This window comes from Tupaia chinensis, unplaced genomic scaffold, assembly GCF_000334495.1.
Source record: "Tupaia chinensis unplaced genomic scaffold, TupChi_1.0 Scaffold145870_1, whole genome shotgun sequence".
In the NCBI taxonomy this organism is placed as follows: Eukaryota; Metazoa; Chordata; class Mammalia; order Scandentia; family Tupaiidae; genus Tupaia; species Tupaia belangeri.
In genome coordinates this window covers 1643790-1666202 of record NW_006205727.1, presented here as the reverse complement: position 1 = coordinate 1666202, position 22413 = coordinate 1643790, and positions in this window count along the sequence as shown.

Genomic DNA, 22413 nt, shown 5'->3' with positions numbered 1-22413 from the left:
TGCAGGCTGGGGACGACTTGGGAACCCAGCAGGGGACCGGGTGGGGGTTGGGGGCGGCCGGCTTCAGCCTAGCGTTCAGCAGCAGTTCCTTGTTCCTCGGGGAATTGGCAGACTTCTTACAAAATCTAGCATCCTGCAGGGAACCAGTGAGTTTCCCAGTGGAATGACCTCAAAGAACTGCAAACTTTCTAATGCAGTCTCAGGTCACAGAGCATCCCTTCTGCTTTTGTCTCCTGGTGGTGTGGGGATGTGGGGGCAGGGAGAGGCAGAGCCCTGGAGGAGTGTGCGAACTCTTATACTTACTTTCTGGCCTGACACCCACGCATACACCTACATGCGTAAGTATACACAGAGAAGCATAAATACATACACACGCAGACATATGAAGTCATTTTTGTATAAATATGTATGTATACGCACATAAACCCACATGTACAGCTTTTATGTAGCCTGAGGCTCTCAGAAGTGCTCAGAGGATTCCTCTGCGGCATGGGGCATGAAGACCCTTTGGCCACATTTGACCAATTTCTTTCCTCCTGATAGACCTCTCTATCCTCTTTAGTGTGACCTCTGCTTCCTTCCACCCCTAACTAGCAGCTTACTGGTTATGTGCAAAAAGTCTCAGCCAGCATGTTGACATTGCATGCTGATAGTTTATGCTTATGGGAGTTATCATTAATTCGTAGAGTCAAATGGAAATAGTATAACTTATATGTGTCTGCAGCAGTAAACTGACAAAGGGAGAATCAGCCCTTTCCTGGAGCTGGATAGCAAGTGGAAGAGCAGAGATGTCAGCAGATTTTGCCATGGTATGAAGACAGCCATTCCCAAATCCTGCAGTGTAGCTAATGTGTACAGGGAGAATTGGTTCAGTGCCATACTTCCCACTGGTTTGATGTCCTTTAGCTTTTAAGAATTACCACATATATCTACATCAAAGTCGTAGTTCGTAATCATTTTAGGTAACTCTTAGTTCAGTTTTGTGATGCTTTCACAAACGGTTCTCAGAGTTATTCCTATCCTAGCAATGTGTACATTTTACTATACCACTTTTGTTGTACTTTTTACAACTTCTTTTTCTCCCGTACTAAACTATGAATTTTTTGAGAGAGATACTCTTACCATGCATCCTCAGTACCTAACGCAGTAATTGTAATGACTCAATAAACAGTGGACAAATTCTGCAGATTGATCATTAGATTCCACTGTATTTTTAATAATTATAGTTAAGATTGTTTTTTTTTGAAAAGTCATTAAACAAGGTAATTAAAGATGGAGTCCATAGGCTAAATTTTCCTTGGATCTTTATTTAAAGTAAGGACTTCTCAGTCACTTGAAACTAGAAAATATTAAAGCTTCACAAATTTTACAGCAGAATACTAAGGTCTGTAGTATATATATATATATATATATCCTTTCCCCATAACAAAGCAAAACAGAAGGTACTTTCCCTATCATTGAGAGACAGACCGAAAAACACATTGTGTTTCAACAAATAGTGAGGTAAAAATGGCTCTGTAGCTTTTCTGCTTAAGAGGTAGAGTTTCCCCCTCTCCATGGTCAGCTGAAGTATGTGAGTGTTTACTAAGACAAACTTCCATTCATCAGAGCTGAAACGTCTGGCCCCAGTTATGTGGCGCTTGTTACCCTACCTTTAGACCCCTGTCCTTAACATGAAGTCTCCCATCATGTAATAATTATTTTAAGACTCCAAAGGGACTTCAAAAAGTTCATGGGAAAATGGGGCTAAAGTATGAGTTTATTTTGCTTCAAAAAGTTTAGAGGGAACCAGCAGTTAGCGTAATGGCTATGTCGCTGGACTCCCATGTAGTCGACCGCGGTTTGCATCCCGGACCCAGTGGCTTAAAACTCACGCCGGGCGCGTGTGCATGTGTGCCCAAGATCCCGAGAGGAGAATGGAGGAAAAGGATTGCGGCATGACCATCCCCCCTGGGGGGTGATTTCTCGCTTTCTGTCTCTATGTCTGTTTTTGGCTGGCTGGCGAGTGCACGCGCCCTATAGCAAAAACCTCTCAAAATAAATAAATAAATAAAAAGTTTAGAGATTCATGCTTAGTTTTTTTCATAGTAGGCATTTTCTGTGATCTTTTGAAAACCCCTATTCAGTTTGATGTATGCTGACTATTTGCTCTTAAACTGGGAGGTCTTCAGGTTTAGAGCATATGGTCCTCCAGGACCACTTCAAGGCAAAATTCTGAAATGGGCAAGATTTGTCTTCAATATTAACGTTCACTTTTTAACCACTGATCAAGAAGCTTGTGCCCTCTGCTAGGTAGCAACTAAGAATTCCCAGTTTAGCCCTATCTTGGAACCAGGTAGAGAAATTGTCTCTGAATTTTGGTGTTTGTTACAACAACATGTATGATAAAACTCAATGTATTGAAGATGTAGTATGTACCATGCTCATTACATATATTAGACATTTCATCTCTGTGAGATCACTGCTAACCATGGAATACCATCTCCATGTTTTCCTTTGAGGAAAGAGGCTCACAGAAACTGAGTTGTCTATACATCTCACAGCCAGCTGGAGTGGTGGGTTGAGGACCAGAAGCCAGGCATGGTGGTTTTCAAGCCCATCTTTTAATCTCTCAGCGTATACTTCCTCCCACTTGCCAGGAAAGTCATGTGGGCTTTATAACTAGGAGATGTGGAATAAGGAATATTGGTGTGAATTCTAGTTTCACCACTTGCTACTATAGCTGTAGGGAAATTGCTGCTATAAAATTACATTTTGAATCCCTAGATTCATGTTTCTTCACCTTTGAAGACTTGGAATGTTAGATCTAGATAGGAATTTAGGGGTCCGAAGTAGGTTATTTAAGCCCATTTGTAGATTGATCCTACTCAGGATTCAGGCTACTCTTCACCATATTTTTCAGTCTAGTTCTATCCTAATCATTGCCACACAGTCATACACAGTTAGGGATTTTAAAAGACCTGATATGTATAAAGCATCTACAGTGTCAGATACATAATAAGTGCTCATTAAAGGCCTTTCTGTCTTGTTCTATGAAAAATTCCCTCAATGTCTAAATTTATTGGTCTAGCACGTAAGTGGTGATTATTTACTTACAGTGATTAACGATTTCTCCGGTGTTGGCCAGTAATGGTTTTCTAAGGGTATAGATAGAGGTTCCAAAACAAAATCAAGATGGCAAGGCTCTGGGTCTCCTTCTCCTTTTAACCTGGGTAGCTCCATTACTTTTATTTATTTATTTTTCATGCCAAAGGGCAAGTGTGCACCCATGAAAGAGTGAAAACAACCCTTTCAGGAGCCTGGTCATGCTGCAATCTTTTTCCTCCACTCCCCATCTCATCAGGATGCTAGGCATATGCTCAGCATGTTTTTCCAAAGTGTAAAGGGGAAGATTTTGGAATTTATGTCTTCGTTGTAGGGACAGCATAGTATAGAATATTGAAGCCAGATGACTTGGATTTGAATCCTGACTCATACAAACCCTGGTTGGTCATGTGGAATCCAGCTTTCACTAACTGCTTTTCTTCAAGGGTAGTTCTCTGTTTTAAAGTCAGTTGGCCATGGTTTCAGACAAAGTGTCACTGTAATAATAAAAACACTTTAACTAGAAAACTCTTCAATCACACTAACCAATCATCTACCTAGTCTACCTTCACATATGAAGTCACCCCTGCAGTCAGACTTAAAATATGTCTCGTTTATATATAATTCATTTGTAAAATCTGATCCAAGAGCTCAAAAATCAAAGTAAGTACAGGAAACATGATGTATTTTTATTCATCTCACATAAGCCTGTCTTGATCCACTACTGTGCTACTTATAGAAATACCTGAGACCAGGTGTAGAGCTTTATTTGACTCATGATTCTGGTGGCTGGAAAGTCCAAATGCATGAGGCTGACATAAGGCTGGCTATGTTACAACATGGCCAACAGAAGCAGAGAGAATGCATTCTAAGTTTCTTACAGATTTCTCTCTCCTGTTCTGGTCTCATTTCTTCTTCTTATAAACCCACCAGAACTCGATTATGGGAGCCCTACTTTAGCCACCCAGTCACTAATCCCTTTCCAAAGTCCCCAACACTAACCAATCATCTACCTAGTCTACCTTCACATATGAAGTCACCCCTGCAGTCAGACTTAAAATATGTCTCGTTTATATATAATTCATTTGTAAAATCTGATCCAAGAGCTCAAAAATCAAAGTAAGTACAGGAAACATGATGTATTTTTATTCATCTCACATAAGCCTGTCTTGATCCACTACTGTGCTACTTATAGAAATACCTGAGACCAGGTGTAGAGCTTTATTTGACTCATGATTCTGGTGGCTGGAAAGTCCAAATGCATGAGGCTGACATAAGGCTGGCTATGTTACAACATGGCCAACAGAAGCAGAGAGAATGCATTCTAAGTTTCTTACAGATTTCTCTCTCCTGTTCTGGTCTCATTTCTTCTTCTTATAAACCCACCAGAACTCGATTATGGGAGCCCTACTTTAGCCACCCAGTCACTAATCCCTTTCCAAAGTCCCCACCTTTTGACATGACTCCTTAATCAGTTTACGTTTCATCCTCTTAATCCTATTGTAGTGCCTCACCTCACAAATCGAGAGAGACATATTCAAACTACAGTATCTTGATAGGTCAATAATACAGTTTACTCTGTATCTTATAAAAGAAAAAGACAAGTTCAACACCTATTTCAAGAAATTGTAAAAATGTTAACTGGGGCCAAATTGTATCCTCTCTAAATGGCCCTTTTAAAGCAAACAGAAACTACGGCTAGAAGCTACAGTAACCACTACTATGTCAATCTGGAACCACTTTTGTCAGTGATTTGAAGGACTCTCGGCAAAACTATTTTTAATATCCTGTAGATCAATTGAGACGATGTTAATTGCACACTCTGAATATACACAGCATAATTTCTTTATTGCCAAAGAGGCAAGAATAAAAATTTGAACCAGATCCATATTTTTCTTCTAGTAGTTAAAGGGCAGCAATTCTACTGCCAGAATTTTCCACACCACCCTATCTTCAAATGTCCATACTTATTGAACTTGTCAATAGAAATAATCAAACTCTGTAATATACTAAAATAGGTTTATTCTAAACCAAAAGTCATGTGGTTACAGCCAGCATGCAGCCTGAATAAGCTTAATTCAGGCAGCCCCAAACATGCTCACTAAGGTTTTACAATCCTTGGACAGGATTGCAAAAGCCACAAGTGGGAGGTGAGGGATAAGCGGTTACATCATTGTTTTGGAATTGAACATGAGGGTGAATTGATGACACCTTTTGTTATTGGTGTTACTCTTGACACTGGTTGTTATCGGTGAGACAAGTAGTCTCTGGGCAGATGTCTTCATAGAGGTAGTCTTTGTGTCGGGTTGCAGTGGTCTTTGTGCTAGGATGTGATGCATGCAAAGTTCTTTAACAGTTCTGGCATTCTAGAATGAGAAAACTCCTCCACAGTGTTCCCTGTTTGGTTCAGAGTTGACAAATGATTACATTGGACATATTGGGTTGTTGGAGAAGTCATGATGTATTTTTCCTGTTTTTCTATGCAAAAATGTGTCCTGACTTTTCCAACAACCCAATGCTTTATGCCACGGGTCTGAATTATGTTTGGGAAAACAGATGGTCGTCACATGTCTACTGCTTGGCATACAAGAGCCTATGCTCCCAAATCCTGGTTTTGCCAGAGTAGCAATGTGATGTTAAGCAAAGTACCTCATCTCTCTGTACTTCAGTAGTACCTGCTTCACGGGTTGTCAGAGGGATTGAATAATGTATGTTACACTTTGAGCATTTGGTCTAGTATATACTAAATTCTCCGTAAATGTTGGCTATTTGTACTATCACTACTATTGATCTCATCCTTGTCTTGCTTATATCCTGCATATCCCACAGAGTTCCTTTTACTACAGGATTGATTAACTTACACCTTACTCATATAAATGGCTCCATTAAAGGACTTCCCTGAATAGTTTTTAAAGCAAAGGAGCCATGCAAACAGGGTGGGGCAGCGGTCATAGCAGAAGTAGAGCTGTCACCACTGACAGCTGGTGGTCAGCTCACCACTGACCCACACTCCAGGATGTCCTGCAGAATCTACATCAGTGCAGCAGTCTTTATAAAGGGACCTTCCTCTTGCAATGACAGCGTAGGGCAACTGTTTCACTGTCCACTCTCTCCATTCCCTTCCAAGGCCCCTTCTTGTTTTCTCCTCTGCCCCACACTCAGTCCAACATGTACCTGACCTGAGAACTGACCAGTGCCTCCCTCCCAAGATGCAGTACTTGCTGGGATTAGTGATGACCTCATCTACAGGAATGTGACTATTGCTTTGAAGTGGCAAATTTACCTGCGGGCAGTTTGGGGCTGGCCTTTCTCTTTGGTTTGTTTTCTTCTTAAACAAATGGTCTTCTTCCTTTTCAAAATTGTTTCTGTCAGAGCCTACTTGGACAAGTTTGATAGACCTATCTCAAGAAATAAAGGTATGATTTGAGGGAATATAACAATATACTGACTTTCAAGAGCTTTTGATTTTATGTAAAGTGCCAAGTACACCACCAAATCAATAAACATATCTGAAGCAACTAATTCAGCAATGCTCTGCAAGGTGCTGTGGTTTCAAAGGCAAACACAGCATGTCTGTTTCCTGAGGGAACTCATGATTTAGAAGAGCAGACAAGGGATGGCTTATCATCACTGTAAGTAGTAATACAAGGTGACGTATGGTCAGGGCCAAATGCATTTTACTGGCCACAGGGCTATGGAAATTTGAAACAGAAGCATGAAACTATCCTTAGAAATTGCTTAGCAGGCCAGACAGAAGAAGTAACTTGACGTTAACACTGAGAGATAAACAAAATGTAAAAATGTAGAAAGCATGGAAGAAAGAAATTCCAGGCAAAGAAAAGACCATGGAAATGGTGCCCATTACCCAGAAGACTCTCAAGAAATAATGTGCTGAAGCTGGGGAAGAAAACAAGGATGGGGATAGGAAGGAGAAAAGGGAAAGATGAAGGGGGAAAGGCCAGGAGGAGGGGCTGGCCTGTGAGCAGTGGTAAACACAACACTCTGCAGGCTGTCCCAGTACAGCAGGCACACGTGCCCACGATCCAGGCTGGCTGAAGCTGGGTGAGGATCATAGAATGAAGGCCCTGCTGGGTCTCTCCCTCTCTCTTTCTTTCTCCCTCTCTCTCTCATGGAAGAAACAGAAAATAAACTGTAAAGAAATAATTGAGTCTCACAGAGAGTATTATCTGCTCAGAATAAGCACTCATTTGCAGTATGCATTATAATAATATTTAACTTCAAAATCTTGTTGACTATCTATGGGAAAATCCACATACCTTGCTAGTCACAAGTAAGCAAGTATTTCTTATTCTCTTTGTATTGATTTTCTTTTTTCTTTTTTTTTTTTTTTTTCGCTATAGGGCCAGACAGACAGAGACATAGAGACAGAAAGCGAGAAATCACCCCCCAGGGGGATGGTCACGCCGCAATCCCTTTTCCTCCATTCTCCTCTCGGGATCTTGGGCACGCACGCACCCACGCCCAGCATGAGTTTTAAGCCACCGGGTCCGGGACGCGAACTGCGGTCGACTGCATGGGAGTCCAGTGATATAGCCATTACGCTAACTGCTGGTTCCCTCTTTTTATTGATTTTCTAGGATGCCATAACAAATTATCACAAACTTGGTAGCTCCAAACAACAAAATCTAATTTCCTCATTGTTCCAGGTGCTGGAAGTCCAAAATCCAGGTGCCAGCAAGACCAAACTCCCTCTGAGGCTCTGGGAGAGAAGCTTTCCTTGCCTCTTCCTGTTTCTGGTGGTTGGTGTTTCCTGGCTTGTAGATGACAGAGATAGGCTTCGATTTCTGCCTCCATCTTCACATCCTTTTCTGTTCTGTGTTTCTGTGTATCCAAATCTCTCTTTTCTCTCAGAAAGACAGATCATTAGGTTTAGAACTCTCTCCAAATTCAGGACTATTTCATCTTGAGATCTTACTAATTATAGCTCTGTAAAGACCCTATTTCCAATTAAGCTCATATTCTGAATTTCTGGGTGGACACAAACTACATCACTACATTCACAGTCATAAATATGCATGCACCCCATCTAAACATTATATTTTACTACGGCACCAGATAGATCATTTCTCCAACATAAGGTAAAAATACATGAGAAAAGTCATTCACTTAATAATAAAGATAATTTTTTATAACTATCTTTCCAAACATTGTCATCTAATTTGCTCACATTTACTCCTGCACTGTCCAGTATTGGGTGTTCATTTCTATTTGCAGAGGAATATTGAGCCTCTGAACGCCAAAGTATTGCATGTTATTTAAGCTTCCCTTCCAAAAAGTTAAAATCATCATTTTCAGGAGGCTCTCCTGAGTCTAAGACTTCTATGTTCTGGGAATTTGGTCTCACATGGCTTATTCTAATGAGTGGACAGACAGCAAACACAAAATGCTTAATGATATAACATCAGAGAGTGAGCTGTGCAAGTAAGACGATCAGTGGCTGAGCCAGCCAGTGGCATGGTAGTTAAAGCAGTTGAATCCCCATATGACTGAGGATGGTGTTTGAGACTCAGAGTCGTGGCTTGAAAAAAACACCAGTGTATGTGTGTGCATGCCCATAATCCTGAAGGAGGGAGAGATGGCAGAAAAAGGATTACTATGTGACCTTCCCCAGGGTCACTTTCCTTCTCTCTCTCTCTCTCTCTCTCTCTCAGTCTCTCTCTGGCAAGGACACATACCTTCTAGCAAATTAAAAAACAAAAACCAAAAAACAAGTAGGTAAAATCAGAAAACCAGCTAACTGCTGGTTCCCTCCATTACGTTCTTAATAAAGGTGGTAAATAGTCCACATATTACACAGACATAATCATCCTATACAGATTGAGTATTCCTTGTCCAAAGTGTTTAGGACCAGAAGTGTTTCAGATTCCAAATTTCTTTTCAGATTTTGGAATATTTGAAATATATATATAAAGAGAAAGCTTGGGGATGGAACCCAAACCTAAATACAAAATTCATTTATGTTACACATAAACCTTAGACACATACTCTGAAGGTAATTTTATACAACATTTTTATGTTGCAGCATCTTGAGTGTGATCTGTTATAAGAGATTCTGGAGCATTTTGAATTTCAAATGTTTGGATTAGAAATGCTTCTGGGGCCAGCAAGTGGCATGGAGGTTAAGGTGGCTGGGTCCCACATAGCCAACTCTGCAGTTTGAGTCCTGGACCTGGTGGCACACACTTGTGGTCCCAGTTACTCAGGAGGCTAAGGCAGGAGTGCCGAGACATAGCAAGATTCTGTCAAAAATGCCACACACATATATACACACCCGCAAAAAATTAATTTATAATGGGCCATACATTTAAATATATGATGTGAAACAATAAACTATTTTTTACAAAAAAGGAATGATCACACTGTATTTAAATATGACTCTTAAATTATATTTAATAACAGTATCAATGTTCTTTATGTCAAAGGGGTAATCTGGTCATTGCATTGCCAGTCAGCCATAGATTGATATTCTGTGGTGGGTCCGCTGACCATCACTTCATTCCAACACTATTCTAGGTACAAGCAGTTACAGAAATGGGCTGATACAACCGTGGGATTTTCATTCCAGTATTAAACTTGAATATAGAAAACTGAGGCTTGGGACCAGCATTTGGCGTAATGGCTATGTCGCTGGACTCCCATGTAGTTGAGCACGGTTCAAGTCCTAGACCCAGTGGCTTAAACTCACATCAGGTGCTTGTGCGTGTGTGCCCAAGATCCCGAAAGGAGAATGGAGAAGAAGGGATTTCAGTGTGGCCATCATCCCTGGGGGGGAGGGGGATGGTTTCTTGCTTTCTGTCTCTCTGTCTTTCTGGCGAGTGCATGCGCCCTATAGCAAAAACCTCACCAAAAAAAAAAAAAAAGAAAAGAAAAAAAAGAAAGAAAGAAAGAAAAAAGAAAGAAAACTGAGGCTTAATCCCCAGTTCTAACTCTTACTCTTTTCTTCCCCTTAACAAATGATTTTATGGCTCTAGGCCTTAGTTTCCAAATCTATAAAATGAAGGAAACTGAACTAGACAATCTCTGAATTTCTTCTTGATTCCTGAATTCTATTGCTTTAGGGTAGACAGCAATCTGATTTACAATAGCTAAGGAGATATATAAAATATGATTATAATTCTAATATCCTTTTGATTATGAGTAGAAAGTTGTAGCGGGGTCCTAGCTTCTGGGATCCGTAGTTAGATGGGTGATGTCCTTATAAGAAAAAGATGACATTTTCTGTTATGAAACAGAAGTCCCAGCTGGCAATTGGAAATGTGGGGAGTAGTTCTAGCCTCAGGGAGTACTGAGATGCCAAGAACTAAACAAAGAACTCAATGACTTCAAGAAAAGATTGGATTAATACATGTTTGGCACTTTCGAAGAGTGCCTAGCACAGGCTAATTTCCAATAAATAAAGACATTATTATTATTACTGACTTGTTCCAGAAGAACTGGATTACACTGAGAAAGCCAAGGTAGAACAACTGAGCAGACATAGCACGGCTTGGGCCTAAAAGCACTGTGCCACGGGCGTGCTGGTGCCTGCCATGTGCTCGACACACTCTGAATGCTCATCCCTACCCGAGAAAGGTGCAGTTGCAGATTTTTGGCTTTGGCCAACTGAATCATGATGGTACATTCCAATAAGATAAAGAATAGAAGCTCTTGTACAGGCTTTGAAGGAATATAAGAGATTTTGTTTTAGAGAATGAGAAGTTTAAGTTATCCCAGTCAAGTTAGTGGAGATTTCAATCAGGCAGATCTGTAACTCAGATGAGAAACTGGCTGAAAGCTGAAAAAGCAAATGTGCCAGCTGTCAGCCAATTTGATTCAGCGTTTCTCAAGAAGTGATCTCTAGACCACATATATTACAGTAAGCTAAGGTGTGTATTAAAGAACAATTTCAGAACCCCACCTGCTGAATCGGAATCTCTTGCAGCTTACGATCTCCATTTTCATAAGGTCCTAAGTGATCCGTAAGTACACGTAGACCAGGGAGACACAGATGGAGGAAAGTATTGATATTGCTCTTTATAGATAAGTTGCCTAAGGAGACTGGACAGAATGAGAAGTGAAGGCACCCAGAGAGCCTATCTGACATGACCTTGTGGCGGTACCTAGGATACAGTCACTTCATGTCATCCATTAAGTGAGCAGGGCTTAACCTCCACTACACATTGGGATAATATGATGCTTGGGACCCACTCCAGTCCAAAGAACTCAGAATCCATTAGAGGAAGTGGAGCTTCTCTCCAGAGCTCAAAATAGTTGCTTTTACACTAAATCTTACAAGTTGGTGATAATTTGTCCCACGGATTATTTTCTTTGACCCTTACACTACTTTAAAACTTTAACTAAGTTACTAATGTTTAAAAAGCCAGAGGATTTCACATAAATAAACAAACAAACAAAGAAACAAGATAAATGAATTTCTAGCTTTTCATTAAACCTGAAAGAACTGGCTTTGCTGAATCTATAGTATTGAATGGCAAACAGCTGAAAAGCAAGGTCTTCTTCAGTGATTTATGTTCCCACCTGGCCACTTGGCTTTTGAAGGCATCTGGGGCCTGTGATGCACACTATCAAGGGGCAGCTCCCCATCCTGCACCCTACACCCCAAGTCAGCCTCTCTTGTCACAGATCCCAGTACCCCCCTGAGCATGGCACATGTAATCACACGGAAACAGTCTTCATTTTATCTGCTGGTTTTATCCTCTCTTTCTGGGGCCCATTTCTTGGAGCTGTAGATGCCAAAGTCTCAGATCTCCAGGAGAGAACTAGAGCCACTGCCTAGCCCTCAGCTGAGCCAAGGTGAAGCCTGACACACTGATAGTTCTGCATTATACCGACAGAGCCGGATTCCTCATGAACCACAATCAGTTGACACCCGGTCCCCAAAATAAGCCCTGGGAAGTCCCTCAAGCTGTGATGAAATCACTCTTCATCAAGAGCAGCTCCTGTGTGTTGGACCAGAAGTCTTTCCTGGTCTGTGGAAAGCTGGATTCTATTACGTGAATTGGATGGACATATTTGGTGAGGGGAACTTGAGAAATTTTTTTCACCTTCATGTAATGAACTTCCTGGTATTTCTTCTGTTACCTGTATATCATAAACACTAGCTAGTGGATTGATCGTTATTTTTGAAAATATCAATGCTAGACATTTATAGGTAATGTTATTGCTTTAATGCTGTGAGAATGTATTATTAATGTAAGTAATCTGTTACTTAAAACTATTAAGCTGGCACAAAATATTTCTTATCTGCAATAGCAGGAAAATACTGGAAAAATCAGCATTTGAATATATTTTGAAAGTACTTCAATTAATTATAAGCACACAATTTTTTTTTTTAAATGCACTCGCAAAACTACTGCCATAGACAAATGGTTAAAGAAGACAGATTCCACATGGCTGAGCATGGTTTGAGTCCTGCCCCAGCAGCTTGAAAAACATGATGGGTATATGTGAGCATGTGCTCCAAATCCTAGCAGGATGGGGAAATGGAGAAGGAATTACAACATGCCCGTGCCTCATTGACAGTTGCTTTCTCCCTCCTTCTTTCTTACTCTCGGTCTCTTTGGCAAGCACATGTGCCCTCTGGCAATTCAAAAGAAGAAAAAGAAACGTTATTTTGTTTTTAATACAATGAGCCACTTTTCAGCCTTACCCAAAAGAATTGAGTTATTCTTTCGTTATTGTTTTCTTATCACCTCATATTTTACCTTGAGTAAATGTGTAGTAAAATGGAAAGAAGGTAAATTTAGGGAATGACAGACTTGTGTTGAAATTCAACTTTGCTGTATCTTCTATCTGTGAATTTGGCTTAGTTGTGTCTCTGAGATACCTATTTTTGTTTAAATTTTTTGGCTAGTAATATATATTTATGGACCTTAGTAAAGTTTAAATGAAAAAGCATAGGTAAAATACCTGGCACATCCTCTATTACCTTCATAATAAATCTTTAAGTCTCATTCCAGTGAGAAACAGATCTAATAAATCTCTCAAATTTTTATAATAAAATTTCTAAAGAATACTTCACCACAATTTTTTTTTGGGGGGGAGGAGAGGTTTTCACTATAGGTGCATGCGCTTGCCAGACAGACAGAGACAGAGAGACAGAAAGCGAAAAATCACCCCCCAGGGGAGAAGGCCACGCCGCAACCCCTTCTCCTCCATTCTCCTCTCGGGATCTTGGGCATGCATGCACACATGCCCAGCGTGAGTTTTAAGCCACCGGGTCCAGGACGCGAACCGTGGTCAGCTATGAGGGAGTCCAGTGACATAGCCATTACGCAAACTGCTGGTCCCATCACAATTTTAATAGAAAAATATCATGGTGCCCTCAGCTCCTATGGCTTTTACTTAGACCCTCTTTTCTCTCTTTTCTCTCTTTTTTTTTTGTTGGTTTTTGTTTTTTTGTTTTTGTTTTTGTTTTTGTTTTTTTGCTATAGGGCGTGTGTGCTTGCCAGACAGACAGAGACAGAGAGATAGAAAGCGAAAAATCATCCCCCAAGGGAGATGGCAACACTGCAATCCCTTCTCTTCCATTCTCCTCTCAGGATCTTGGGCATAAACGCACACACGCCCGGCGTGAGTTTAAGCCACCAGGTCTGGGACTCGAATCGCAGTCGACTACGTGGGAGTCCAGCGACACAGCCATTACACTAACTGCTGATCCCAACTTAGACTCTCTTGAACATGTATTGTGGGTTCCATTTGTACAGTAGACCTAATATTGCTATAATTACTACTATTAAATAGAATTAGAGAGAAAGGTTTTCAAATTTCAGAGGATTACGACTTATTTTAAGCAAGATTTAATTTATCCTTTTAGCAAATATTTACTGTCTACTGTAGGAACAACTGAGAAGGCATAACTTTGCTCATTTTATAGAGAAAAATACAGACAAGTAGACATCACTATTATTCTATCATGTAGAAATTATTGAGTAAGTCTTCTCTGTGAACACAGACCAATGAACCATTAGCTTCACCTAGAGAATTCACCCAGAAGATTTGCAAAAGAAGTAACTGATATTATAAAATTACTATTAAAATATTCACACCATTGCAAATAATGCTTGATTTAATTGTATTTAACTTGTATACTATTTTGCATTAATTTGTGTTCTGTTAAGTAGGTCTATGAGTTACTTTGTGTATGAATACCTTGTTCCAAAACAGTTTTAATGTGTTTAAGAGAGATCCAGAGAATTTGAACAGATCCTTTTGACTTGAAAATATTGTAGTAAATAATTTTTTATCAACTATTTGCTTTACATATTGCAAGAAGTTACAGTGGTCCTCAGTATCACTATGGATTTTATAAACACTAACCTCTGACTATTTGTAAAACTGTTAAATTAATTTCATCACTAACTTGAACTATGCTAACTATATCATTACTGAAAAAATATCAATCATGAGCATAACTGACTCTGTAAAACCAAAGTTTTTAATATTTCCTGAGAGTTTCTTTGCAGACTTTTAAAATAATATATTTTATCTAACTTTATTTATTTACTTATTTAATTTAACCAGAGGAAGGACAGAGTGAGAGAGCGAGAGAGAGAGAGAGAAAGTGAGAAAGCAAGCTGCCAGGTCCAGGACTTGAACCGTGATTGACCATGTGGGAGTCCAGTGCCCTTAACCACCATGCCACCTGTCAGTCCCCAGACTTTTATTTTAAGAGAGTTTTTTTTTTTTTTTCCTATAGGGCACATGTGCTCACCAGAGAGACAGAGACAGAAAGCAAGAAATCACCCCTGGGGAGATGGCCACACCACAATCACTTCTCCTCCATTCTCCTCTCAGGACCTTGAGCACACACACACACACACACACACTGTCAGAGTGAGTTTTAAGTTGCTGAGTCTGATATTCGAACCATGGTCGACTATGTAACCATTATGCCACCTGTTAGTCCCTCTTTGCAGATTTTAATTGCAAAACGTTTTATTTGATGTGAGTTTTGGGTAGTTGTCTGGAATCACAGAACAGTTAGTCTGCCATAGAAGTCAACTCACATTTGTTCCTTAGTAAAAATACACATAACCATGTGGAGTGAATCCTGATACACATAGAGAAGTCTTGAAATCTTAAATATTCATACCCACAAGTATCTGAATCTCTTAACGTTTATAAAAATGCTTTGAGGCATATCATCTTTTACTTCTTTCTAGCCATCTCCATGAAAGAGATAAATGAAATCATATGCTTACACCCATATGGTCACACCTACAGCGAGCTCGCACAATGTGGAGCTCTGTGCTCTCTGACTGACCTTTAGGCATGCACAAAATAGTATAAACTACTTTAAAAATGTATCTTTCTTGAAAGAAATTAAATTTCTGCCCTTCTCCACTAGAAAAAAAAAAGGGGAGGGAACACAATGATTTTATAATTTGGTAGCCTTGTAAATATTCACATAAAAAAAAATCCTATGTCTGTTTATCTATTTCTTCCATGAGAGAGGGAGACAGAGAGAGACAAGTACTTCAGCAGAATTTTCACACAGTGTTCCTACCCCTAGCTTCAGCCTGCCCAGGTCATAGCTATGTGCACATGGTCCCAGCACGCACAGGAATACCTTGAGAAAGAAACCTGGGCCCTTCTCAGATGGATTCATTATTAAAGAGCGGTGCATTACTGCTGTGCCACCACAGCTGGCCCAACAACTGTTCACATGTGAAGTATAACCAGAACAGAATTAAATTAGAATCATGAGCGGTGGATTTAGTCAGCACTGCCAGTGAGAATCTCTATCACCTTAGGTAAGTTATTTAATCTCTGTGCCTTCAGGGCCTCAATGCATTTTTTATAAACTTTAGTAGATCCAGGCATTTGTGGGTATGGAATTGATATTCAAGATTTTAAGACTTCTCTATGGATGCTCAAATATCACTTCATGTGGTCATGTGTATTTTTACTAAGAAACAGATTTCTTCATGTGAAAAATAAGGGTGTAGGACAAAAAAAGACTACTTAATCCCTAAAATTCTATAGTTCTAAATTATTTATATCAAGTGGCAATGCAAATTTTATTTGTTTTGTTTCTGGATACTTCTCATAGGCAGATAGAATGGTTTGGTGAGTATTTAAGCTATTTGTCTGTGTTTGAGACTAATTTCTTTCAATGAGCAGTGCCCCTCCTCCTGCTGTCTTCTGATTAGGAGAACAATAAAGTGAGCAAGATGCATGAAATTGCACATCTGCAGAACAAAGAATATTGGCTTCATGCTTTTCTATAGCAATTTACTACCTCTGTTTGGAAAAATACACCTGAAATTACCTGTTGGTAAGAACTAGAAAGCTGGAATATCTGAAAATATAAGCAATGGTGAGTCATTGGTTTTCTTTTTCTAATTTTATTTTACCATATTTATTCAACTGCCTTTAGCAAGGAAATATAAGCTTAGAACTTTTCCACATAAAAAAGAACCAGAGAATGATTAGAATGCTAACTACAACTCTTCCACGATTCAGCATTAGCCTAAAGTTGTGTGCTATAATGATGCATATTTCAATCTAACTACCCAGTCAAGGCTATGATAATGGAGAAAATCAATGCTGTTGGGTCAGACAGCCCTTCTGAAATATCATAAGGGGAAATGCAATACTGTTCTGAGAAACTAGATAGGGAAGTTCACCTTACAGTGCAGTCTGCTACCAATCAAGCATCAGAATTGAAAATCAGAAAAACCTAAAATAAATAGAAAGACTAAGACACAGGTGGAAGATTCTACTCTTTATTTTTTTTTTCTTTTCTTTTTCAAATTATAGAAAACATGTGCATGTACACGAGAGTGAGAAGTAGAGGGAACCAGCAGTTAGCGTAATGGCTATGTCGCTGGACTCCCATGCAGTCGACTGCGGTTCGGGGCCCAGGCCCGGTGGCTTAAAAATCACGCTGGGCGCGTGTGCGTACATGCCCAAGATCCCGAGAGGAGAATGGAGGAAAAGGGATTGAGGCGTGACCATCCCCCCTGGGGGGGTGATTTCTGTCTCTCTCTGTCTGTCTGGCGAGCGCAAGCGCCCTATAGTGAAAACCTCTCTAAAAAAAAAAAAAAAAAAAAAAAAGAAGTAGAGAGAGCACCCTAAGTAGAGTCTTGTCACACCTTGCTTCTCTTCCTCTACCCCTCCAGCTCCTGAGGATCCTGGGTGCCCACACAAGTACCCAGTGCATTTTTCAGACCAACTTGAGATCCAAACTGTAGTCACTATAATGGATTCCAACACTGCAGGGCACTAGCATTACCGCTGTGCTACAGCATCTAGGGCTACCCTCTTTACCCCCTAAATTTAGCAAAACTAAAGAACAAGAAAGTCAGCAAAATCTTGACACAGACTGTGTCTACAACAGGAAGTAGTATATTAGGTCTATAATCAAACTGGTTCAATAAATTGTCCTCCCATCATGTACTTAGTGACACAGTAACTATGGCGTAATGGCGTAATGTTGCCTTTCCCCAAGAAATCTGAGTCACTTGCTTCTTGTTAACCCTGTTTTTCCAAGTTACGTAGCACCTCATGGAGAACTGTGGAAACCCCATTAGTTTGGCTAGAATGATGTGGTGTTAAGAGATATTTCTTATTGGAAGAACAAATGACAGAGAAGGAAAAGAAAGTCAAAGAAAGAAAGGAAATGAGGAGAGAGAGAAGCATTATGAAGGTAAGTGCTTCCTTTAAAATATCATGGATATACATATCTGTCTAATTTCTATTTCTAATTCAGTTAAAAATATGTCAAAATCTAAGGGCTGGATGATGGTGCAGTGGTGAAATTCCACACTCTGTGAGACTGGGCCAAGTGGAATGTTTCCAAGTTCATGTCTAAAGACCTCTCTAAGTATTCCAAGTACATCTATGCCCATGATTCAGGGCTGACTCAGTATGAGAATGGATCAGTGTCAAGACCTGTTGAGGTACTTTCTCTCTCTGTGTGTGTCTCATTCACTCATGGGAGAAATAAATAAATAATATAGAGAATACTTTTAAAAAATATTCCTTTTTAAAAATTATTTTATTTAATTTTATTTATTTATTTATTTATCTTAATTTCATCAGAGACAGACAGAGAGAGAGAGGGAGGGAGGGAAATTGAGAAAGCAAGCCACCAGGTCTGGGACTCAAACCATGGCTGACCATATGGGAGTCCAGCACCCTTAACTATCACACCACCTGTCAGCCCCAATAAAACTTTTTAAAAGTGTGTATCAAAATCTGAACTGAGACCATAAAGGTAATACTAAAATATTAAAATTAAGAGAACAAGAGTCAGCAGATAGCAAAGCAGTTTCGTCACTAGACTCCCACATGGCCAACCATGATTGGAGTGCCAGACCTGGGGCCATGAAAAATTGTGCCAGGCCCATCTGCCTGAGAATGGAGAAGGGATTGTGTGGTCATCCACCTGGAGAGTGATTTCTCACTTTCCCTCTCACTGTCTCTGTTTCTCTCTCTCTCTAACAAGCACGTGTGCCCTAAGGCAAAAACCTCTTTAAAAAATTATGAGAACAGATACAAAATAGAAAGATAAAAATAGTAGACTAACGTGAGGTTGCAGATCGCTTATAAGTTAGAAAAAAAAAGTGTTTAAAAGTTCATTTTATTTTTCAGTAAATGGAATTTTTAAATGTCAGCACTTACTTGAATGTACTTTGTATTCCCCATAAGGAATTGAATTCATTCACTTAGAACTAATCATACATAAATGGGTAGAAGGGAGAATCTGTTTTTGTAACTTTATCAGCAAATTTTAAAGTGCATGGAGAGAAAAAATTCAAAATCCTTTTTTCAATAGCACCATGAATGTGCACTTAAGATTCTACAAGCTCATCAGAGAAGCATCCTTGAAAAGTGAAACCTTCTTCCCCATAATTTAAAGAGCTGCTAAGTAAGTGCAAGCAAATATATTTTCCATAACCAGAGTACACATTTTCAAATAAGACAAGTCAAAAGTGGACATAAAGTCTCCTGCTTCTGTATGTTTTTTAAGAATCATTACTCATGAGATAAACTGAGAATTTGATCTAAATTTAGTTCACAAAACTAAACTCTTTGAAAAATAAAGCTTTCATGCTAACATTAATAAAGCTGATATAAGTAAATACTACACAAGTAGGGAATAGTGAAATTAACAGTCTGATCCTGTGTTTAGAAGATAATTATATTTTTACTTTTTCTGTATTAATGCTAATAGAATCAATTAATCAAATACAGTGTCCATTCAAAACACTGTAATACAGTCATGTTTACACGTTAACATAATTTGTAGTCTTAATATAGGTGATTTCTTTTAAAAATCAAAGGAATGATATAGTTTCTTGTCTGTTGACTCTAAAATGCTTAGTTTCCACTGCCTTCACTAGTAGTTTCTTGGTTACTGTCTAAATACATCAAAAGCCTAAGCTCGTTCCAGTCATTTACAGTCATAAAGTTATTTTGTCAAATCAGGATCTCAAAAGGAAATAAACAAAATTATGTACTTTTTAAAGAATTATTTTATTTAACTTTATTGTATTTATTTTACCTTGGCTAGAGGGATGGAGAGAGAGAGAGAGAGAACAAGCTGCCAGGTTTGGGACTTGACCTGCAGTCGGCCACTTGGGAGTCCAGCACATTAACGCCACACCACCTGCTGACCCCAAATTATCTTAACAATTATATAATAAAGGAAGTATCTCTTAACTTGTACTTGTTTCTCTCCCAAGAGTAATTTTTATTTAGTTGTTATATTTTAAACCTAACAGCTACTAACAGATACATATTTTTCTAACCAACTCATTCTTCAGGTAAGATCTTTGGCAGAAATAAACAAGGATTATTCTTCCAAGCGTAGATTAGCAGCTCTCAGTTTGTACCCAAAATGCTTTTCTAACAATGTAAAGACATTGAATTTTCATTTAATTCCATCATTTATTCTGAGATTCACATATTAGAACCAATATTTATATTCATTTAAATGTGGGCTTTCTGAAGGTCCCTCATGTTCGGAATGCTGAAGATTCCATCATTCTCTGATAGCTGAAAGAACGGGGCAGCTGGGATATTTTGTGTTCTTTCACAGATCCCACTTTCCAAATAATTTCAATTTATCCTAAATTCTCTGTGGTCAAGTTTGTGAAATTTTATTTATATTAACTTGCATAAAGTTAACACATATCCGATGTCAGAGAAATTAGCATTCCAACATAGTTTGGTCTCGGGTGGTTTATTTTCAAGAACTTCAACAATATGATGTTAATTTTTGGAAACCTTTAGTTTATGATAGGTAAGTCATTTTTTAAAGTGTAATAAACATAGTACAGTAAATTTTCGAAGTCTCAGGAATTTGGGAGATTTTGTTTGAATGTAATCATCAAAGTGAAACACTGGCATATGATGGCTATATCTATTCTTTTTTAAAAACTAGTTTCCAAATACAGTGCTTATCAAAATCCCTGTCTGACAGCTGGTCTTTTTATCTCAACCACCTTTCCAGAGGTTTGTTTTTTGTTGTGTTTTGGGGGTTTTTTTGTATGTGTTGTTTTTAGGTTTTTGCATGGGCCCACACATTTGCCAGAGAGACAGAGAGAAAGAAAGTGAGAAATTATGTCCCAGGGAGGATGGCCATGCCCCAGTGTCTTCTCCTCCATTATCCTCTCAGGATTTTGGGCACCCACGTACATAGCATGATTTTTGAGCTGCCAAATCTGACACTTGAATTGTAGTCATCCATGTGGGGGTTTAACACCTTAATCACCATGCCACCTGCTGGCCTCAGAGTCGTTGACACCTTTCTTTCTTTCTTTCTTTTTTCTTTTTTCTTTTTTTTGGGGGAGATTTTTGCTATAGGGCGCTTGTTCTTGTCAGAGAGCAAGCATCTCGTCAAATGGCAACACAGCAATCCCTTCTCCTCCAGTCTCCTCTTGGGATCTTGGGCACGCACGCACACGTACCCGGCATGAGTTTAAGCCACGGGGGCCAGGACTCGAACCATGGTCAGCTACATGGAGTCCAGTGATGTAGCCATTACGGCAACTGCTAGTCCCTGTTGTTTTAATGTTTCTTTATTTCTTTGAGAAGAGTAACAAACAGAGAAAGAGAAAGACAAGCCCTTCGACAAGGTCTCTTGCCACTCTCCTCATCCATACCCAGCCCCTCAGCTTTCTGGCCACGCAGGATCATGGGCACATGCACTGGCATTTACAGGTTAGCTGGGGACCAGAACCAAGGATCTTCCACATGGTCCAAGCATCACTTGAGCAGCATGTTACCAGCACACTACCGAGTTGTCTCTTCCCACTGTTTTACACCATCGTGGGTAATAGACTGGAGGTGAGTAAAAGTAAGGAGCAGTAACTGTGGAGTGAAAGGGTTGAAGTGACATTGGCTATAATAGAGCAGAACCAAGCACCACCTCCCACTATGACCCTCCACAATCTGAGTAGCATTTTGTCTACTTCCTCTCCCCCTGCACACAGACCACTCCCTATGACTGCTCAAATGCCGTTGAGGTGATAGCCACAAGTTTGGGGCTTGAAATCTTTATAATTGGTACACAAAATATGTATTTTACGAAATCTTTACAATACAAACACAGATTACAATAGTAGAAACATATTCAATGTACAAAACTAGGCAAACAAGATGTTTAATTTTGGCATTCCAAAACTGAAGCCATAAGCGTTTGAAAATTACAACACAAATTTAGGTAGCAAACAAAAGAAATGGAGAGCTTGATTCCCACTTTCTCTTGCATGGCCTTCCTGTCCTTGTGCAGGACCAGCTCTCTGCACTATTTATCACTGTCATTTACGTTGAAACTGGTGCTGCTGATGGCTGACGCTGTTGTTTTGCATGTGTGCAGGTGTGGCAGAAAGATGACTGCAAAACCAGCACTTCTCTCTATCCGCATATGTGGAAAGGCAGCCCTTTGGTTTATGGCCAGTGCAGCAATTTTCACAGCCTGTTACTGTTTTTGGCTTTGGGCTCTTCACCTTATTTGGTACCTGACACCTTGACTTCAAACAAGTGACCTACTTTTCACTTCATGATCTGCCATTGCTGTTTCCTGGGATTTTATAGCCAGGCTGCCTCATTTGAAAACACACCTCTCCAGTATCCTTATAACATCTCTCCTGCATCTTCCGCGATTCACTCTGCTTCAGTTCCTCAGACAGCTGATACTGGGTGTTCTGTTGTGAGAACTGAGACAACTGGTATTGGCGAGAGGCAGGGAAGGGTTCTCTGACTCACACATGTCTCTTACCAACTTGTTACACAATATGAATTTCTTAACTGTTAGGGCACTGGCAGTTTATGTATCCGAAGACAAAGCATTAA